Source organism: Anomaloglossus baeobatrachus, chromosome 8 (assembly GCF_048569485.1).
Source record: "Anomaloglossus baeobatrachus isolate aAnoBae1 chromosome 8, aAnoBae1.hap1, whole genome shotgun sequence".
Lineage (NCBI taxonomy): Eukaryota > Metazoa > Chordata > Amphibia > Anura > Aromobatidae > Anomaloglossus > Anomaloglossus baeobatrachus.
In genome coordinates this window covers 131,921,259-131,941,493 of record NC_134360.1, presented here as the reverse complement: position 1 = coordinate 131,941,493, position 20,235 = coordinate 131,921,259, and positions in this window count along the sequence as shown.

The following is a 20,235-nucleotide window of genomic DNA, read 5'->3' as shown; positions in this document are numbered from 1 at the left end:
GGGGGCTGTTATTCTCAGGCTGGGGAGGCCCACGGTTATTGGGCCACCCCAGCTTAAAAATAAAATCCTGCAGCCGCCCAGAATTGTTGCATCCATTAGATGTGACAATCCTTGCACTTTACCCAGCTCATCCCTATTGACCTGGTGTGGTGGAAATCAGGGTAATAAGGGGTTAAGGAGTGCTCACAGCTGCCACTAAGCACTGGATTAGTAATGGGAGACATCTATGAGACCCCTCATTCCTAATCTGTAAGTGAAAAGAGATAAACACAAATACCAAAAAAATCCTTTATTTGAAATAAAATACAAAAAACTCACTTTCTTTCACCCATTTATTAACACCAAACACCTAGTTCTAACATAATCCACACTAGGTGCCACGATGATCCCGACTCTGCTATATACATACTGAAGTCACAGCACAAAGGCACAGAACATGACCGCATGCTGTGGGTTTCAGGCAGAGACCGACTTAGTTGCAGCAATGTGCGGTGATCTCACTCAGTTTATTTGCGGTCACAGGTGGAGGTTTCAGGTGAGGTCACTGAGTTTACAGACCTGTATCTCCTGGCACGTTTTCTTTTGCCAAGAGATGTGGTTTTGATGCAATATTGATGCGATTTTTTTTTTTCCAGGAGATGCAGATTTGGTGCAGGAATTTTGTGTATAAATTTCAGTACCAATCTAAATCTTTTGACAAAAAAACACAGTTTTGATGCTGTTTTCTACCAGGAGATGTAAATTTGGACGAGAAATTTGTTGCAGACATTTCAGTCCCAAAATTGCATCTATTGGACAAAAACCACATCGAAACAGGGTCAAAACCGTTTTTGTGTGTTTTTTCCAATAGACACAGATTTGGTGCTGAAATTTATACATCATATTTGTGCACTAAATCTGTTTCTCCTGGCACAAAATTCTATCAAAACTGCATCATAACTAGAGATGAGTGAATCTGTTTGATAAACATTTGCCAATTTCAAAATGGGTACAAGTCTAAGCTTGTTCAGCTTGAGCTCAGTAACATGAGCATTTTCCCCAAAAGTTTGTAATGTTCGGTTTTGTTCACTAACTAATCACATTTTCCAAAAATGCTATTCTAATTACATGTTATGCTTTTGGTTAGGATTGTGGTGCTGTACAGGGCTGCCATCATGGCATTACTACTGAGACTGGTGTAGGGGGCCCGGTGAAGAGGGAGGGCCCGGCTGAGCCAGGGACAATTACTTAGTTTATTAAGCCCCAGGCCAGCCGGGCCCCCACCCCTCTTAACCGGGCTCTTCCTAGTCACAGCCATAGCAGAGGACCCGGCGGTGTTGCTTTTGCCACTTTACACATGGCTAATTTATATCGCATGCAAATTAGCCACGTGTGCTGGAGATACCAGGTATGCCGCTGCATACCCGGTATCTAGGGGGGGTGCAGGCAGTGCATCTTCCCCAGGAACAACTGTGAGGGGGGTGCTGTCAGGCTGCCTGATGCAGCAATGTAAAGTCTGCCCGGAGCTGTGTTTGCGGCCCCGTAGTGGGATTCGGTTAATCTCTGAGCGCGGCTGTCTCGCTGACAGCCGCACTCATAGAATCTGCAGCGCGCGGCTCCCACTGCTCAATTGTCCTTGAATCTGTCAGATGCGAGGACAATTGAAACTGTGAACGCTGACGCTGACTTTGGGTCAGAGCGATGGCTGACATGTGATCAGGTCAGCTGATCACACTGCTGACCCGGAAGTCAGGGCCGCAGCGTGGAGTGCTCCAGTGTAGCTGAAGACAGTGACACAGAAGAGGAACAGTATGGGGTGAGAGTTCCCTCCCCCACCCTCTCTCCCCCATACTGTCTGTGGACAAAGTATGGTCGGAAGGGAGGATGGGGAGGGAGAAATTTCTTTGGACACAGTATGGGAAGAGAGGGGATAAGGGGTGATGTATGGGAGTGAGAGAGGATGAGGGGTGATGCATGGGGAGAGAGGATGAGGGGTGATGCCTGGGAGAAGAGCATGAGGGGTGATGCATGGGTGGAGAGCATGAGGGGTGATGCATGGGGAGAGAGAGGATGAAGGTTGATGCGTGGGGTGAGAGAGGATGAGCGGTGATGCATGGGGGGGAGAGAGGATGAGGGGTGATGCGTGGGGGGAGAAAGGATGAGGGGTGATGCGTGAGGGGCAATGCGTGGGGAAAGAGAGAATGAGGGGTGATGCGTGGGGGAGAGAGGATGAGGAGTGATGCGTGGGGGAGAGAGGATGAGGGGTGATGCGTGGGGGGAGATAGGATGAGGGGGGATGTGTGGGGGGAGAAAAGATGAGGGGTGATGGGGGGTGATGCGTGGGGGGAGAGAGGATGAGGGGTGATGCATGGGGGGTGAGAGGATGAGGGGTGATGTATGGGGTGAGAGAGGATGAGGGGTGATGCGTGGGGAGAGAGAGGATGAAGGGTGATTGCTTGGGGGAGAGAGGATGAGGGGTGATGCATGTGAGGAGAGAGGATGAGGGGTGAGGAGAGAGGATGAGGGGTGAGGAGAGGTGATTGTACTGGGAGAGAGGATGAGGGGTGATGTACGGAGAGAGAGATTGAGGGGTGATGTACGGGGAGAGAGGATGAGGGGTGATGTATTGGGAGAGAGGATGAGGGGTGATATATGGGGAGAGAGAGAGGATGAGGGGTGATGTATGGAGAGAGAGAGGATGAGGGGTGATGTATGGGAAGAGAGAGGATGAGGGGTGATGTATGGGGGGAGAGAGGGGATGTGGAGCGAACTGTAAATACGTTTTGAAGACACAGAATAAAGAGTGACATGGTATGAGGAGCTAGTGGGCAAGATGGGGAGAGAGGGGAAAAGTATATGGACACACAGGAGGTAGTGAGGAGACAGTAAGGGATGAGAAGAATGTGAGGGGGCACAGAATAAAGACTGGGTAGTGGAGGGACGTGGTATGGAGAGGGGGCAGAATGGGAGGACAGTGTGAGGCCATAGCAAGGAGGGGGAGTGTGAGGAGGGCACAGTATAAAGACTGGGCAGTATAGGCGGACACAGTGTAAAGGACAGTGTGAAGACTATGGGCAATATAGAAAGAGAGGGAGTGTGGAAGGCATGTACCATAGGAGGAACAGTGTGGGGTCATATTTTGTGCAGAGAACACAGTGAGGGGCCGTTATTTATTCTAGGGCACAGCGTAGGGCAGATTTTTTTAAATAGGAGTATTATAATCATTTTGCTATTTTTAGGGGCATTGTGTCGGGATGTGCTGCAGAAGACCCAAAAGGATGGAAATCTGCAGAGACAAGATGTGAATGTGAAAAGTCACCATGGCGTCAGGACAAAATAAGGAATAGAAAGAAACGACTCGGAGACAGCATCATCGATAAGGTACCTGAATGTAAATGTTTATTTGTGATACTGACTGTGTGTCATCATTAGGCCTGGGTCCCACTTGTGATTGCTTCTTATTTGAGCGCGATAGGACCCCCACTGATCAGCAGCTCTTGGTGAGGAGGGTTTGTAAAATGTTTTTTTTTATTTTCTTTTTGTGGCAAATATGCCAGGAGGGGCTCAAAAAGGGGACACAAACCAGGATAAGTACATATACCAGAATGTGCCAAGGAGGGGGATACATATATATATTGTGAGGTATCAACCGGCTGTATTACAAAGGGCCGGCATGTTTTGCAGAAGTGTGGGTGCTCTGCAATGTGAAGCTGGCTGGGACCTGTGGTTCCACAGGATTGCATTACATGTAGAGCCATGGAAGGGTGTGTGATGCTGATTACACACTCCTTACCACCTGTAGGTGTGGCTCCAGGGGTTAAAGCAATCCTGTCTCTGAACCTGGGTAGAAGTGTGTCTAGGGCAGTCTAGAGAGAGACTGGCTCTAGATGTCCAGTGTGTATGCTGGAAACAAGCGAGACCTTGTAAAACTGTAAAGGGGAAAAAAGCGCAATAGGGTCTTACCCGGTATGAGGGTGGACAAACAAGACAAAGAAGCACTCACCTGGTGAGGTTGTGCCAGTCACAACCCCTTATGATAGCCTGTGAGTGCCTGGTGGTTTAGCTGCAGCCCCGGGAGAGGAATTTTGTATCACACAGGTAGAAGAAAAGACCGGGTTTATGCCGCGCTGAAAACCACTGATGCGTGTAAATTAAAAGATTTCCTTTTTATTGGATAGTTCCTACGCGTTTCAGAGACATCCGTCTCCTTCCTCAGGAAAAGAAATCATCTTTCTTTCTGATTTCTTTTCCTGAGGAAGGAGACGGATGTCTCTGAAACGCGTAGGAACTATCCAATAAAAAGGAAATCTTTTAATTTACACGCATCAGTGGTTTTCAGCGCGGCATAAACCCGGTCTTTTCTTCTACCTGTGTGATAGGAAACAAGCGAGAGCAGAGCCGAGAGCTCTGATTGTTTCAGCCTGCATGGAGGCTGATCACAAGGCTCTGATATAGAGTCTGAGGTGAGTGCGGCCAAGCCAGGCCAGGGCTGTAGGACCGAGTCTCTCCTGGAGGAGAGACAGACAGGGGTCTGCAGAGGGCCCTGGGTGCTGGAAGGAACCTTGGCAAGAGTTGTATGCTGGCAGGAGCCAGAGAGTGGGGAAGTTGCTAAACTTCCATTATGCACTTATTGTTTATGTTTGAGGGCAGTTTATGCTGAGTGTTTTTAAATAAACTGCCAGAATTTCTATGAAGAGACTGTGTACGTGTGTTTCTGAAGCTACCTCACACCGCTGCAAGCGAGTGAAACCCCCACGTTGCAGGGCGCAACGTTACATATGGTGTCTCGAATGCGGGCATGCGGTCTGGTTGCTAGGGGCAACGCAGCCTGGTTGCTAGGGGCAACGGCCTAGGACATATTCCTGTGGATACGGACTGCTTGCGGTGGATCGGCGGGTCCATGAAAATTTTTTGAAGCCGTTTGCGGTGGATCGGCGGGTCCACGAAAATTGTCTGCGCACTCAAGCAGCTGGCGGTGGATCGGCGGGTCCACGAACAGGGACAGCGCTCTCAAGCACCTGGCGGTGAATCAGCAGGTCGTTGGGGACCCGTGCTGCAGTGGCGAGAGTCCAGCGACTGGAGGTTCCAGGCCAGCCGGAATTGCAAGGCCCTGCTTGGTGAGCAGTGATACACCACAGGCTGGAGATCCTGGTTGTACGGGCGTTACAACCCGGAAAGGTTAGTGGTTCTCTAACCCCCCCCCTGTCTTTGACCACCGGGTATTACCCATTGGAGCGCCCCTCCTGTGCCTCTTTTTCGTTACAGCATGGAGGGGGTCCTGATCCAGCTGCTGAAGAGCCAGCAGCACCAACAGCATGTGCCTGGAGGTCCAGTGACAGCAGTGGGGGCGAAAAGCCAAAAAGAGGGAATGGTCCCTGCGGACGTTGTGGAGGAGCTGTACCAGTTCCTGGTCCAGGGAAAGCAGGAGCTGTCAGTGTGTAGCGATGTCACAGCCATGGACCAGTTTGAGCGTACCCTTCGGGGGCCAGTATGGACACTGGGTGCCCAGGGAGACAAGGGCAAACGGTGTGAACTGGGGGCTAAGGACATTGCATGGAAACCGTAAAAGGGGGCGGAGTCCCAGAAGGGAATAGTTGCCCATAAGGGGGTGGTTGCCCATAAGGGGGTGGTTGCCCATAAAGGGGTGGTTGCCCATAAGGTGGTGGAGTCCCATAAAGGGGTGGTCCCCCAAAAGGGTGCGGAGCATCCCAAATCCAAGGGTGAAGTGGCACAGATGGACTGTAGCCAGGGACAACAGTGTTCATGCCACAAGTGTCCTGTTTGCAATATAGACCACCCATCCGACGAGAAGCCACGTCTGTGTTCCGTGGAAGTGGATGGGGAATCTGTAACAGGGGTCGTAGACTCAAGGAGCTTGGTGACCCTGGTGAGGGCCACTTCTGATGTCAACTTGATTCCTGGAAGGAAGATCCACGTCGGCTGCACCCACAATAATGAGACAGAATACCCGGTCTCCAGCGTGGTCATTAAGACAGCCTGGGACAGTGGTTCTCATGATGTTGGAGTAGTCTCAGATTTACTGCACCCAATTATTATAGGTTGGGACTCTAAATTATTTGTGCACTTGTGGAAGCAGGGGGACGTATACGGTTGCTTGTGTAAGAGCCGGAACAGCCCAAAGGAAACCCCACCACATTGGGAGGTGAAAAGGGGTCCTTGTTGTGCAGTTATGTGTGGTAAGGAGGAGATAGCACCTCCTAAAATTGACTGTCCTAAGTTAGGGGTGACCAAAGAAAATGATGGACGGACCCAACTTAGTGACATAAGGACTAAGGGAATAGCCGATAGTGTGACCGTTAAAAACGGGGTAGCTCCAGAAAGGGAGGCAGATATCTGGTTAAGTGGGGACATGATAGTCCAGGATGCCAGGGGGAGTGATGATGACTCCAGTAAAGACACTGACTCTAGAAAGGTGACAAACGAGTACAGTGTGGTACAGATGGGCGAGAAGGGCAAAACTTCCTCCCGAAGACGTAATAAGCGCCGAGAGGGGGCACAGTGTAGGCCGTCTGAGGGTGCAGAGAAAGTGACATGCCTGGTTAATGAAGACATGGTGCTAATAACACCTGCTACGGTGGAGTCAGACGGTGATTATCCTACAAAAGACTGAGGAATCAGAGATTGAACTGACACATTGTGACGACAGAAATCAGCGGGCTGCAAGTGCAGAGAAGGAGCCAACCAAGGACGTAATGGTGGTGGTCCCCGTGATTTCAAAGTTTGAAGTTGATAGTCTGTCAGGCGAGAGTGGTATAGGAAATGGAATCCTAGAGAGTGTGGGGGAAGGAATAATCCCCAACAGTCGTGGTGAGCAGACTGGTGAACTACCAAGTGCTGGGGTGGATGACAGCGAATTTAGCCCCAAAACTCTAAAAGGAACAGAGTGCCATGTTGAAGGGTGTGACACCCAGGCTGAGGGTGGCACTGCAGAGACCCCAGAGGAAGGTGAAGATAATGCAGTGAAAACCCAAGAAACAGCTGGCGCTGAAGTGAAGAGAGCCTCTGAGGAGGTGAAGTCTGGAGCAAAGGTCTCATCCAGGACTGGGAGCCTGCCTGACCTGCTTGCTAAAACCATGATGGAGGATATAGAGACGGTCATGGGTAAGAAGAGTAAGAAACCCAAATGTTCTGAAGCTGAGTTGGAAGAAGCCTCAGACATAGTGTGTCGTAGACCAGAGAGGTCCGCAAGTGAAGACTCATTCAAGAGGATGAGCAAAGACCATCTGCAACAAGAGATACTTCTTAGGCAGCCTACTGAGAGTCAAGTAAGGGAGCTGGAGAAAGAAGTGGCTGAGCTCCGAAGTCGCTTGGCAGAGTACCAGTCCAAGTCCCAGGGAGCCTTGGAGCAGCGAGTGTCAATCCTGACCAAACATGTTGAAGCAGGGGAGGCCCAAAGAGAGCTGAATTTGGAAGCTAAACTTGACAAGCATGTGGCAGGGATGAATGAGACTTCTGTAGTCAAGTGCATGGTGGATATACCTGAGGACTTAAGAGAAGCGTGTGCCACCGAGTGCATGCATGACGAATTTAAGAGAGCTGTGGAAGCGTGTGAGGTCTACTGTACCCCAGGGGCTGAACAGTTAGTGATATTGTCCACCAGTGAAATTACTGGGCAGCGGGTGGCTATTCTAAAGGACATGCACTTCAGATGTGTTCGTATGAAGTGGCAGGTCCAACTGCAAAAGGAAGAAGCCACTAGACAGCTAGAGTATAAAAGGAAAGCGCAGAGTCTGGCGGAAGATATCGTCCAAGTACCCCGGGCTCTGGTGGGGAGAGTCATTGGAAAAACCGGACGAGTCATGCAAGACATGGTGAATAAATCAGGATTGGTGAGATTAAGAATCCCTGCTGCTAATGAGAGCAAGATACCCAGGGAAGCTGGTATGGTTCCGTTTGTCTGTGTCGGGACTGTAGAGAGTCTTGGAAACATTCGAAGCCTTATTGAATATCGGGTACACCATGTACGTGACATGGAGCGGTTGTGGCAAGAAAACCTGAAAATTAAGGAGCAGCTTCGCCAACTGTGTGGGGGACAGCAGCCGTCTTCCACCCGTTGTTCAGGAGAAAGAAGTGGAAGATGGCGTGTCGGTCCAGTAGTTCAGACGTGCGATAAAAGGAATCGCCGACAGAGTGGTAACCTACGATGTACTGTAGATAGTGGCCGCTATGAGCTTAGAGTTCCCGACAGTAGCCTTGGGGGTACTCGAGAAAGCCTAGGTTCGGACAAGACTGTAGGTTTCAAGAGAAATTTAGCTACTGAATTGATCAATGCAATAGAGCCCCAACACTACGCCAAAGTATTTCTCTACGTTGGGGTCCCTAGCTTGTGTGTGTCCTCTCATGCAGTTAAAAAACTTACCGTGTGTGGGAAGCTGAGACCCAGGCTATCATTTCTCTTGATTCATATGTTCATGGCAGTAATGCAGATTCCATTTTTCACATTTTCACTCTTCATATAGCTATTGGATTTTTCAAGTCAGTATTCACACGCAGTTTCTGCTATTCCATGTTTTCCCCTTACATAGTCACTGGTGTGCATACCTTATCTCCCCATAGTGATGTTTTTTTAGGTTTTTTGCACCCAGTTCAGACTTAGAATGGTGTTCCAAATGTTATTCGTTATTGTTAGTAGTTTTTCGTTTGTGAACCCTCCCCACCACACCTATTGCCAATCCATATAATACGCATAAATAGCCTGGGTCTCAGCTTCCCACACACGGTAAGTTTTTTTTAACTGCATGAGAGGACACACACAAGCTAGGGACCCCAACGTAGAGAAATACTTTGGCGTAGTGTTGGGGCTCTATTGCATTGATCAATTCAGTAGCTAAATTTCTCTTGATTCATATGTTCATGGCAGTAATGCAGATTCCATTTTTCACATTTTCACTCTTCATATAGCTATTGGATTTTTCAAGTCAGTATTCACACGCAGTTTCTGCTATTCCATGTATTCCCCTTACATAGTCACTGGTGTGCATACCTTATCTCCCCATAGTGATGTTTTTTTAGGTTTTTTGCACCCAGTTCAGACTTAGAATGGTGTTCCAAACGTTATTCGTTATTGTAAGACTGTAGGTTTGACTGGGGACATGTCTCTCTACTACGGTGACCCTGGGAGGAGGTCAGGGAGAGAACGGTCTGGAAATGGGACGTCCTTTAACCCTAGGTTGACCAGACAGGGTTTGGTGACAGTGTCGGGCGATTCCTCAGGGACTACTGCTCTTGGACGGCCCTCTCGACTGGTGGGGCATGGCAGCGGGAATGCCCTGTCTCGCGGCCCCAGGTCATTGGCAAGTGTTCTCCCCTACGGGTTTGAACAGAGGGGGAGGGTATGTGAGGTATCAACCGGCTGTATTACAAAGGGCCGGCATGTTTTGCAGAAGTGTGGGTGCTCTGCAATGTGAAGCTGGCTGGGACCTGTGGTTCCACAGGATTGCATTACATGTAGAGCCATGGAAGGGTGTGTGATGCTGATTACACACTCCTTACCACCTGTGGGTGTGGCTCCAGGGGTTAAAGCAATCCTGTCTCTGAGCCTGGGTAGAGTTTGTCTAGGGCAGTCTAGAGAGAGACTGGCTCTAGATGTCCAGTGTGTATGCTGGAAACAAGCGAGAGCAGAGCCGAGAGCTCTGGGTGTTTCAGCCTGCATGGAGGCTGATCACAAGGCTCTGATATAGAGTCTGAGGTGAGTGCGGCCAAGCCAGGCCAGGGCTGTAGGGCCGAATCTCTCCAGGAGGAGAGACAGACAGGGGTCTGCAGAGGGCCCTGGGTGCTGGAAGGAACCTTGGCAAGAGTTGTATGCTGGCAGGAGCCAGAGAGTGGGGAAGTTGCTAAACTTCCATTATGCACTTATTGTTTATGTTTGAGGGCAGTTTATGCTGAGTGTTTTTAAATAAACTGCCAGAATTTCTATGAAGAGACTGTGTACGTGTGTTGCTGAAGCTACCTCACACCGCTGCAAGCGAGTGAAACCCCCACGTTGCAGGGCGCAACATTACAATATATATACTTGGAGGTCCCCAGGATGGGCCATATATTCCAGGATGGGGACAAATAAACCAGGATGGGGACATATATACCAGGAGCATCCCAGGGAGAGGACATACAGTATATACCAGGAGGAGAACATATGTGCTAGGAAGGGGACAAAAACCAGAATAGGCCCAGGAGGCGGATATATATACTGGAAGGGGGACATACAAACCAGGAAGGGCCCAGAATGGGGACATACTGGTGCATCTCAGTAATTTAGAATATCATCTGTAAGCCATAATCATTAACAAACATAAACAACTTGAAATAGATCGCTGTTTGTAATGACTCTATACAATATATGTGTTTCACTTTTTGTATTAAATTACTGAAATAAATTCAACTTTTTGATGATATTCTAGTTTATAGAGATGGACCTGTATATGCCAGGATGGGCAGTGTGTGTGTGTGTGTGTGTGTTTGTGTGTGTGTGAGATAGTATACAGCGGTGCAGCTTGCGTGGGGGATAGTATACAGAGGGGCAGCGTATGTGAGGGATATTATATCAAGGAGCAGTGTGTGTAGGGGATATTATATATAGAGGCAATGTGTGTGGGAGAGATATTCTACACAGGGGTAGAGTATGTGTGGGGATATTATACATTGGAGCACTGTGGGAGAGGAGGTGTAGAGCGTGTATTATGAAGCGGGGCAGTGTAGGGGATTTGTTATGGAGAATGGCAGTGTACAGTGTGTATTATGGATAGGGGTGGTATAGAAGGTGTATTATGGAGAGAGGCGGTGTAGAGGGTGTATTACAGAAAGAGGGGGTGTAGAGAGTTTTTATAGAGAGGGGTGGTATAGAAGGTGTATTATGGAGAGAGGTGGTGTAGAGGGTGTATTATGGAGCGGGGTGGTATAGAGGGTGTAATGGAAAGGGGCGGTGTTGAGCATGTATTATGGAGAGGGGCGGTGTAGGTGGTGTATTATGGTGTTATGGAGAGGGGCAATGTGGAAGGTGCATTATGGAGCAGGGAGGTGTAGAGGGTGTATTACGGAGAGAGGGGGTGTAGAGCATGTATTATGGAGCGGGGTGGTGTAGAGGGTGTTATGGAGAGAGGCGGTGTAGAGCGTGTATTATTGAGCAGGGAGGTGTAAAGCGTGTATTATGGAAAGAGGCGGTGTAGGTGATGTACTATGGTGTTATGGAGAGGGGCAATGTAGAAGGTGCATTATGGAGAGGGGCAGGCGATGTAGAGGGTGTATTGTTACTTTTCTGAGGGAAATACTTCATTTTCTGGAACAACTTCAAGGGTGCTATGAATTTTGGCCATGACTGTATGTATGTACAGTGCCTACAAGTAGTCTTCAATCCCCTGCAAATTTAGCAGGTTTGATAAGATGCAAATAAGTTAGAGCCTGCAAACTTCAAACAAGAGCATGATTTATTAACAGATGCATAAATCTTAAAAACCAACAAGTTATGTTGCTCAGTTAAATTTTCAACATAAAAGTGTGGGTCAATTATTATTCAACCCCTAGGTTTAATATTTTGTGGAATAACCCTTCTTTTCAATTACAGCTAATAATCGTCTTTTATAAGACCTGATCAGGCCGGCACAAGTCTCTGGAGTTATCTTGGCCCACTCCTCCATGCAGATCTTCTCCACGTTATCTAGGTTCTTTGGGTGTCTCATGTGGACTTTAATCTTGAGCTCCTTCCACAAGTTTTCAATTGGGTTAAGGTCAGGAGACTGACTAGGCCACTGCAACACCTTGATTTTTTCCCTCTTGAACCAGACCTTGGTTTTCTTGGCTGTGTGCTTTGGGTCGTTGTCTTGTTGGAAGATGAAATGACGACCCATCTTAAGATCCTTGATGGAGGAGCGGAGGTTCTTGGCCAAAATCTCCAGGTAGGCCGTGCTATCCATCTTCCCATGGATGCGGACCAGATGGCCAGGCCCCTTGGCTGAGAAACAGCCTCACAGCATGATGCTGCCACCACCATGCTTGACTGTAGGGATGGTATTCTTGGGGTCGTATGCAGTGCCATCCAGTCTCCAAACGTCACGTGTGTGGTTGGCACCAAAGATCTCGATCTTGGTCTCATCAGACCAGAGAACCTTGAACCAGTCTGTCTCAGAGTCCTCCAAGTGATCATGAGCAAACTGTAGACGAGCCTTGACATGACGCTTTGAAAGTAAAGGTGTGATATGTTAGCTATGTGTGATAATTTTTTATTATTGGTCTTCTATCATTTCACTGTGCTTGACAGAAATTTTCCTTTTCATTCAATGTACTAAAGCATGTAGAATTTGTGGGGTTTTTTTTTCTCGATCATGACGTAGCTTTGCTCCTCGTGGCTATGAGTCATGCCTTGGAATGGCTCAATAAAGGAAAACCTTTCAATACTCCAGCTTTGTGGTTTATAGCGCGGCATGAAACCCGTCTTCCGTTTTCCGATTTTATACAATAACCTTTATCTTTGACGGGGCCGCTGCTGAACCATCCCAGCACTCATATACGTCTGCACAGGGGTTGTGACTGGCACAACCTGACCAGGTGAATGCATCCATTCTCTCTACCCTTCAAACCCTAATATCGGGTAAGACCCTATTGCGCCTTTTCTTTCCCTGCTACAGATTCCAAATTAGCTAGTGAAACACATTTCTAGGTATTGTTAGTTAGTAGTGCCTGCTGTAAATTTGCTAGTGAACTAGCTAAATAGGTCTTGGCACTTATTAGTGCCTACTCCAAGTTATGCATTAAACCACATTTCTAGATATTGCTAATTTATAGTGCCTGCTTTAAATTTGCTAGTTAACTATCAGAAAATGGGGGTGACAATTAATCAATTAACGCCACTGTCCTGCTGTCTGCCTGAAAGGTTTTTAAATCTCAAGACTCCAAGATGGATCCCAAGTTGTGTCTTGTCTGGTTGGCAGGTGTGTGGTAGCAACAGTCCTAATCCTGTCACTCATGCACTTCTTGATTTTTAAAATTAAAATGCCAGGCGACATCCTGCGTGTTGCATGGATCATACCTCCCTGATGTGCAAAGACACTATGTGGAAATGGAGGGGGGGGGGGTAATTAATGTCACTGTCCTGCTGTCTGCCTGCAATAATTTTAAATATCAAGACTCTCAGATGTGATTCCAAGTTGTGTCTTATCTGTACTGGCAGAGTTGTGGGAGCAAGAGGCTTAATCCTGTCACTCATCCCCTTTTTATTTTTAAATTTGAAATGCCAGGCCACATACTGTGTTTTGTATGGATCATAGCTCCCTGCTGTGTAAAAACACTCTGGGGAAATGGGGGACGGGGAATTGAAGCCACGGTCTTGCTGTGTGACTAAAAGATTTTTAAATCTCAAGACTCCAAGGTGGGTCTCCAAGATGTGTCTTGTCTGTACTGGTAAGGGTGTGGGATCAAGAAGCCTAATCCTGTCACTCATGCACCTCTTGATTTTTAAAATTGAAATGCCAGGTCACGTCCTGTGTGTTGCATGGACCATACCTTTCTGCTGTGCAAAGACACTATGGAGAAATGGGGGTGGGGGGCAATTGATGCCACTGTTGTGCTGTCTACCTGAAACGTTTTTTTAATCTCAAAACTCCAAGATGAGTCTCCAAGTTGTGTTTGGTCTGTACTGGCAGGGGTGTGGAAGCAAGAGGCCTAATCCTGTTACTCATCCCCTTTTTTTATTAGGATGTGGTTTGGCATTTCAATTCTATGTGTAAGTAAACGCAATCAGGCAGTGCTGAAATAAATTTGCATTGGTGAATGCAATTACCCAGCTGCACAGCTGTGGACCACTATCCAGGCCAAGTTTGATCAAATTATACAGCAAACGAAGGAGGGAGTGAATACGTGCAATTAAATAGTTTTTAATAGATAAATAGTTACAAGAAATGTTCATGACATAAAGAAGCATCAGTTAGGGAAAAATTCATACATGAAATCCCCCTAAAACACCAAAATACTGGTATATGTATAGAAAAAGGTAGCTACAAAGTATAAAGTAATGTAGCAAAAAACGGCTGCTATGACAGAGTGTAAGATAAGTAAAAGCAATTGCTGGGGGGCTATGTCAATAAAAGATTATGGATGGACGAGTTAAATCATAGTCACCGCCCTAAGACTGCCAGAGATAAATACTGCATGGGTAAAAAGTGTCCAGCAATATGGGGCAAAGAGAGTATAGCACAAGTAAACAGACTGACTTAAGTAGCATGGAAACAGAACCCATACAGTAAGAATTAGCGGGCCAAGTCAGCAGACGATTGCTTACAAGTGAAGGAAGGTTCAGGGGGACAACAGAGGGGGCCTCCGACGGCTGTTTCGCAGTGCTAGGACTGCTTCTTCCGGGAGGGGAGTAGTGTATGGTGTCCAGATAAAGGACCTGCTCCTTTATGCCTGTAAGCCTGGTCACGTGAACAGTCACATGACCGGGAGCCGGCGGGAGGCGGAGACTTCTGGGCATGCGCAGCACCACATCAGATGTGTGGATAGTGCGCACGCGCATTCCACACTACAGAGAGTGTGGCGTCCCCGTCCCCCCGGCAACGGGAGGGACACACGCAGTGCGATCCTTCCAGCACAGCATACCGCGCCCGCATCCAATGCAGATCGCGGCTGCAGGCCAGAGAACGCACACCCACGTCCCCCCCCGTCTGACAGGCACCCGGAGCAAATGAGGAACAGGGAGAGTGAAAGATAAATAAAGGAGAGGCACATGGGTCGCACATCACCAAGCATCACCGGCTCAGAAGGGGGACGCGTCACCAGCCAACGAGCCAGGCAGTGCTTAAGGTGGAAAGCGACCCATGTGACAGATCCTTGTAAACTACAAAATGTGTAATGAAATATATATAAAATTCACCTTGTGCATGTACAAAAAATGGTCCAAAAAGGACTAAGATTGTTTATATGTATATAAGGGCTATGTAAAAATCACCAAAGGACGGGACGGGTAAGGTTAGATTATAAAAAATTTCCACGTGATAAGAAATTCTTTTTGAAAAAATACGATACATAGGACAGACTAGTATACAGCAAATGCACATGATAAACATATGTATTAAGTCAATTCATAAACGAAACACGTAATATATCATGTTGTGTTAGATGTTAAATCAGCAATTCGAAAATCCGTCTTCATACTTAAGGTACTTCCCGTTCAGATGACCTCAGTCCCACAAACAGACAAGTTTGATCAAAGGCTATCTCCACTAAACCTGAAGCCTGGGAAGGCCGTGTGTGATAACAGTCCAAACCTTGTGACGGCACTATGCCTGGGCAATATCATACATGTGCTTTGCATAGCTCACGTCCTAGAGATGGTTGTACAAAAATTTCTAGGCTATTATTCTGGTTTGAATGCGCTACTGCAAAAGACACGGTCGCTGTATGCTCACTTTTAAAAATGGAAATGCCAGGCCACATCCTTTGTTTTGCAGTGACCATACCTCACTGATGTGCAAAGACACTATGGGGAAATAGGGGGCCAATTGCTGCTAGAGATGAGCAAAGCCACAGCAGTTCGGTTCACCAAACCGAATAAGGGGTATGTTCGCTGAACTTTTATGGAACCGAACTTCAAAACTTTATTGGACCTTTCCAAACCCCATTGAATTCAATGGGAGGCCAAACGTAAGGCAAAGAAAACACATTTAGGAGGATAAAAAGCTTCCAAAACAGCAAAAATACATTTTACAGTGCAGCACCACTGTTTTGGCATAGCCATTAGCTTCCTAGGCTATTGGCAGAAGAAATATAGAGGTGGATGACAGACAGATGTAGGACTGTTGGTCCCATACCCCTGCCAGTACAGACAAGACACAACTTGGAGACCCATCTTGGAGTCTAGAGATTTAAAAACATTTCAGGCAGACAACATGACAGTGTCATCAATTGATCCACCCACCCCCATATCCCCATAGTGTCTGTGCACAGCAGGAAGGTATGGTCCATGCAACACACAGGATGTGGCCTGGCATTTCCATTTTAAAACGTGAGCACACAGCGACCGTAACTTCTGCACCAGTGCACCCAGCAGGAATATTGCCCTAAATATTTCCGTACACTAGCTTGAGCATGTGAGCCATGCAATGCACATGTGATGTCACCACCAGGTTTGCACTGTTATCGCAAACGGCCTTCCCTAGCTTCCAAAACATCAAGAATATGTTTTACAATGCAGCACCACTGCATAGCCATCAGCTTCCTGGGTTATTAGCATAAGAAATATAGAGGTAGATGAGAGACAGATGTAGGGCTGGTGCTCCCATAACCCTTCCAGTACAAACAAGAAACAACTTGGAATCTCATCATGAAGTCTTGACATTTAAAAACCTTTCAGGTAGAAAGCAAGACAGTGGCATCAATTGCCCCCCCCCCCCCCTCATTTCCCCAGCAGTGCATCCAGGCCAGAATAGTGCCCTAGAAACTTCTGTACAACCAGGTTGAGCACGTGAGCCATGCAATGCACATGTGATTTTGCCAGGAATAGTGCCGCCACCAGGTTTGCACCAATATCGCACATGGCCTTCCCTGGCTCCAGGTTCAGTGGAGACAGCCATTGATCAAACTGCGCCTGGATAATGGTCCACAACTTTGCAGCTGTGTGACTGCATTCTCCAATGCATATTAATTTAAGCACTGCCTGATTGTGTTTACTTGCACACAGGATGTGGCCTGGCATTTTCATTTTAAAAATAAAGAGATGCATGAGGGACAGCCGTAGGGTTGGTGTTCCCATACACCTGGCACTGCAGACAAAAGCAACTTGGAGACCCTACTTGGAGTCTCCCCATTTACTAAAATTAAGATCAGTCAAGAGGAAATGTGGCAACAATTGGCATACATTACAATTGGGCCAGCTAAGCAACATGGTGGCCTGAACCAGAATTTGTACCTTCACCAGAGACAGGAAAATAAAATACAGGCATAAGGCTGGTGCTCCCATACATCTGGCACTACAGACAATGAGAACTTAGATACCCTACTTGGAGTCTCCACATTTCAAAATATTAAGGTCAGGCAAGAGGAAAAGTGATAACAATTGCAACACACTACACATAGGCTCACTAAGCAACATGGCTGCATAGCACCGGCCCTGGAATAAGGCCTGAACCAACATTTGTACCTTCACCAGAGACAACAAGATAAAACACAGTCGTAGGGCTGGTACTCCCATGACCCAGGCACTACAGACAAAGCCAACTTGGAGACCCTACTTGGAGCCTCCACACTTCCAAAAATGAAGGTCAAGCAAGAGGAAAAGTGGCAATAGTTTGCACACACTACAATTAGGCAAACTATGCAATATTGCTGCTTGGGACTGGCCCTGGGCTGGCATTAAAATTTGCAAAAGGAAGACTTGGTACAGTGACTGGTGTAGGCCTCTTGGTTCCAGAAGACTGGCACTACCCAAAAGACACAACTTTGACACCTATCTTGTAATGTCAACATTAAATAACCTTTCAGGCAGACAGCAGTACAGTACCATCAATTGACCCCTGCCCCATAGGGCTTTAAAAGAGCAGACAGGTACAGTCCATGCAACACACAGGCTGTGGCCCAGCATTTGAGTTTAAAAAATGAAGACATGCTACAGTGACCAGTGTAGGCCTCTTGCTCCCAGAAAATTGGTATTACAGACAAAAGACAACTTGGAGACCCTACTTAGAGTCTCCACATTTAAAACAATTAAGGTCAGGCAACAGGAAAAGTGGCAACAATTGTTACTCACTACATATAGCCCAACAAAGCAATATGACTGCGTGGGACTGGCCTTAAAACAAGGCCTGAACCACCATTTCTACCTTCACCAGAGACAGCAAGATGACAGACAGGCATAGGCCTCTCGCTCCCAGACCACTGAAATTTCAGTGAAAATATAACTTTGAAAAACAACTTGGAGTGTTCTGATTTAAAAATACTTCAGGCAGACAGCAGGACAATGACATCAATTGCCCCCTCCCATTACACCATAGTGTATTTGCACAGCTAGGAGGTATGGTCAATGCAACCCTCAGGATGTGGCTTGGCATTTAAATGTTGAAAATCAAGGAATGCATGACGGAAAGGCATAGGCCTCTTTCTCTCAGAAGTCTTGTACTACAGCATCCAGACAATTTTGCAGTCAAATGGCACTCCTTCCCTTCCAAACCCTGCCGCGCACCCAAACAGTTGATTTCCACCACATATGAGGTATCGCCGATCTGAGAAGAAATTGCAAAATAAAATTTATAGTGCATTTTATCCTGTTACCCTTGTGGAAAAAGAGCTACCTGGTTGAAGTAACAATTTTGTGGTAAAAATGTATTTTTTATTTTCATGGCTCAATGTTATAAAATTCTGTGAAGCACCTGGGGGTTCAGGGTACTTGTTAAAACATTAAAATTAATACATCTAGTTATCAAACATTTTATAATAGGGCATATATGTTTTCACAGTTTTGTTCATAATGGAAGGGCATAGCTTATTGATAACAGTACTTAAATTAAGATAAAGGTATCTGTATTGAATATCTGTATCGAATCTAGGTAAATGCTGACATGATATATATATATATATATATATATATATATATATATATTCTATATCCTTCCATCTGGAAGCTTCTAGTGATTACGTCATGTGTAACTGTGTTTAACTGAAATACCCTATATGGTTTGGACAGTTGTCCTATAAACACACGGTGGGAGGGGGTAGGCTAACTCCTGCTCCGAGAGTCAATCCACACATGTCGAAGCTGATCCATCCAGCCTCTAAGAAGCATGTCATGCCTGTTCCTTTGATCCTGCATTCACCCAAGACGAAGCAAGATATGGTTGCTCTCTCAGGAACTCAAGAAAGACTAATTGAACTCTTTTACGTAAGCTAATGAAGTATATTGTTTTTCCTTTTCTGTAACTGACTTGCAACTTTATAATTTAGCAATCATTTTATCAGATATAAACTACATTTATTTGTTACACATTTTGTAGTCCATTTTTCATGCGTCTTATCGCGTATTTGAAGAAAAATATATTTAAGAGTATATTTTTAACATTTTGGTGAGCTCAGTCATTCGTGTTTTTTTAAATTTTTGTTGTTCCTTTACTTTGCACACTGGGGGAAGGCAGTAATAAATATCTCCTGCAAAGTGACAGGTAATTGACAATTTATAAAATCACACAGAACCTAGGAAATACGTATCAGTCAAGTTGCATGAATGTTTTTTAACTTTAAACTTTGCTAAGCCACAGACGATAATCTTTTGGCGTGTCTCTGGAGGAGAAAGGATAAGTCAGTCCATAAGAGGTGCTACAAGTGCTGATTATAAGTCAAGGTAAGAGAATGAATTTAAATTCTTTTTCTGAACAAAGTAAGCATTTAGAGAAGTCTAGTTTAGTGAATTTATGGTTAGACTTGTATGCTGAGTGTGAAATGGCAAATTCACGAGTAAATTCTAAGGTATTTTTTTAACAAAGAGAGAGAGAAGCTTAGAAATTTATTGCATTTAGTTCAGGAATTCCATAAGTCACTGATAGAGAGATCCAAAGACTGCTTACAACCTGAAATGTCAGTAAGTGATATTGTGAATTCTGACTGTAATGTTGCAAATGAAAAGTCAGATTTTGACTGTAATTTTAATTTTGCTAATCAAAATCCTGAAGATGGCCACAGACATGTGCCGTCTTTTCAGGACACTGGGAAAGAAGCAGGAAATGACGTAGAGAAGCCAGAAGGGGGAGGAGCCAGAGTAGGAGACGTGCAGAAAGTTTTCAGAGAAGGACACGTGCAGAGAGAAAATGGCGACGATCAGTTTCTAAAAATAGAACAGGCTAAGTTAGGGATTAAACTAAGAAAGAATCTATTGGATTTATGCAAATTAATTCCCGCATATAATCCTAAAATACATGTTTGCAGAAATTCAGAGATATTTGAAAGTTCCGTTGAAAAATTAAATTTAACCAATAGTGAGAAGAATCAGTTATTTCGTATGTGGATACCACAACATTTTTTCAGACAGCTGGTATTAAAAAATTCTTTGGACAATGAGACATTTGATTATTCAAATGCTGATGAAATCACAAGGCTGAGAAATCTCATTTTTTGTGAATGGAATGAATCTGATCCAAATTATGAGATGTTGCAGGAATTACAAATTGAACAGAATGAAAGTACGTTCTCATTTATGTCCGTTTTTGAACGTTTATATAGGGCAGTCATTCCAAATGTCAGACTGAATGGAATGATACATTTATTCGT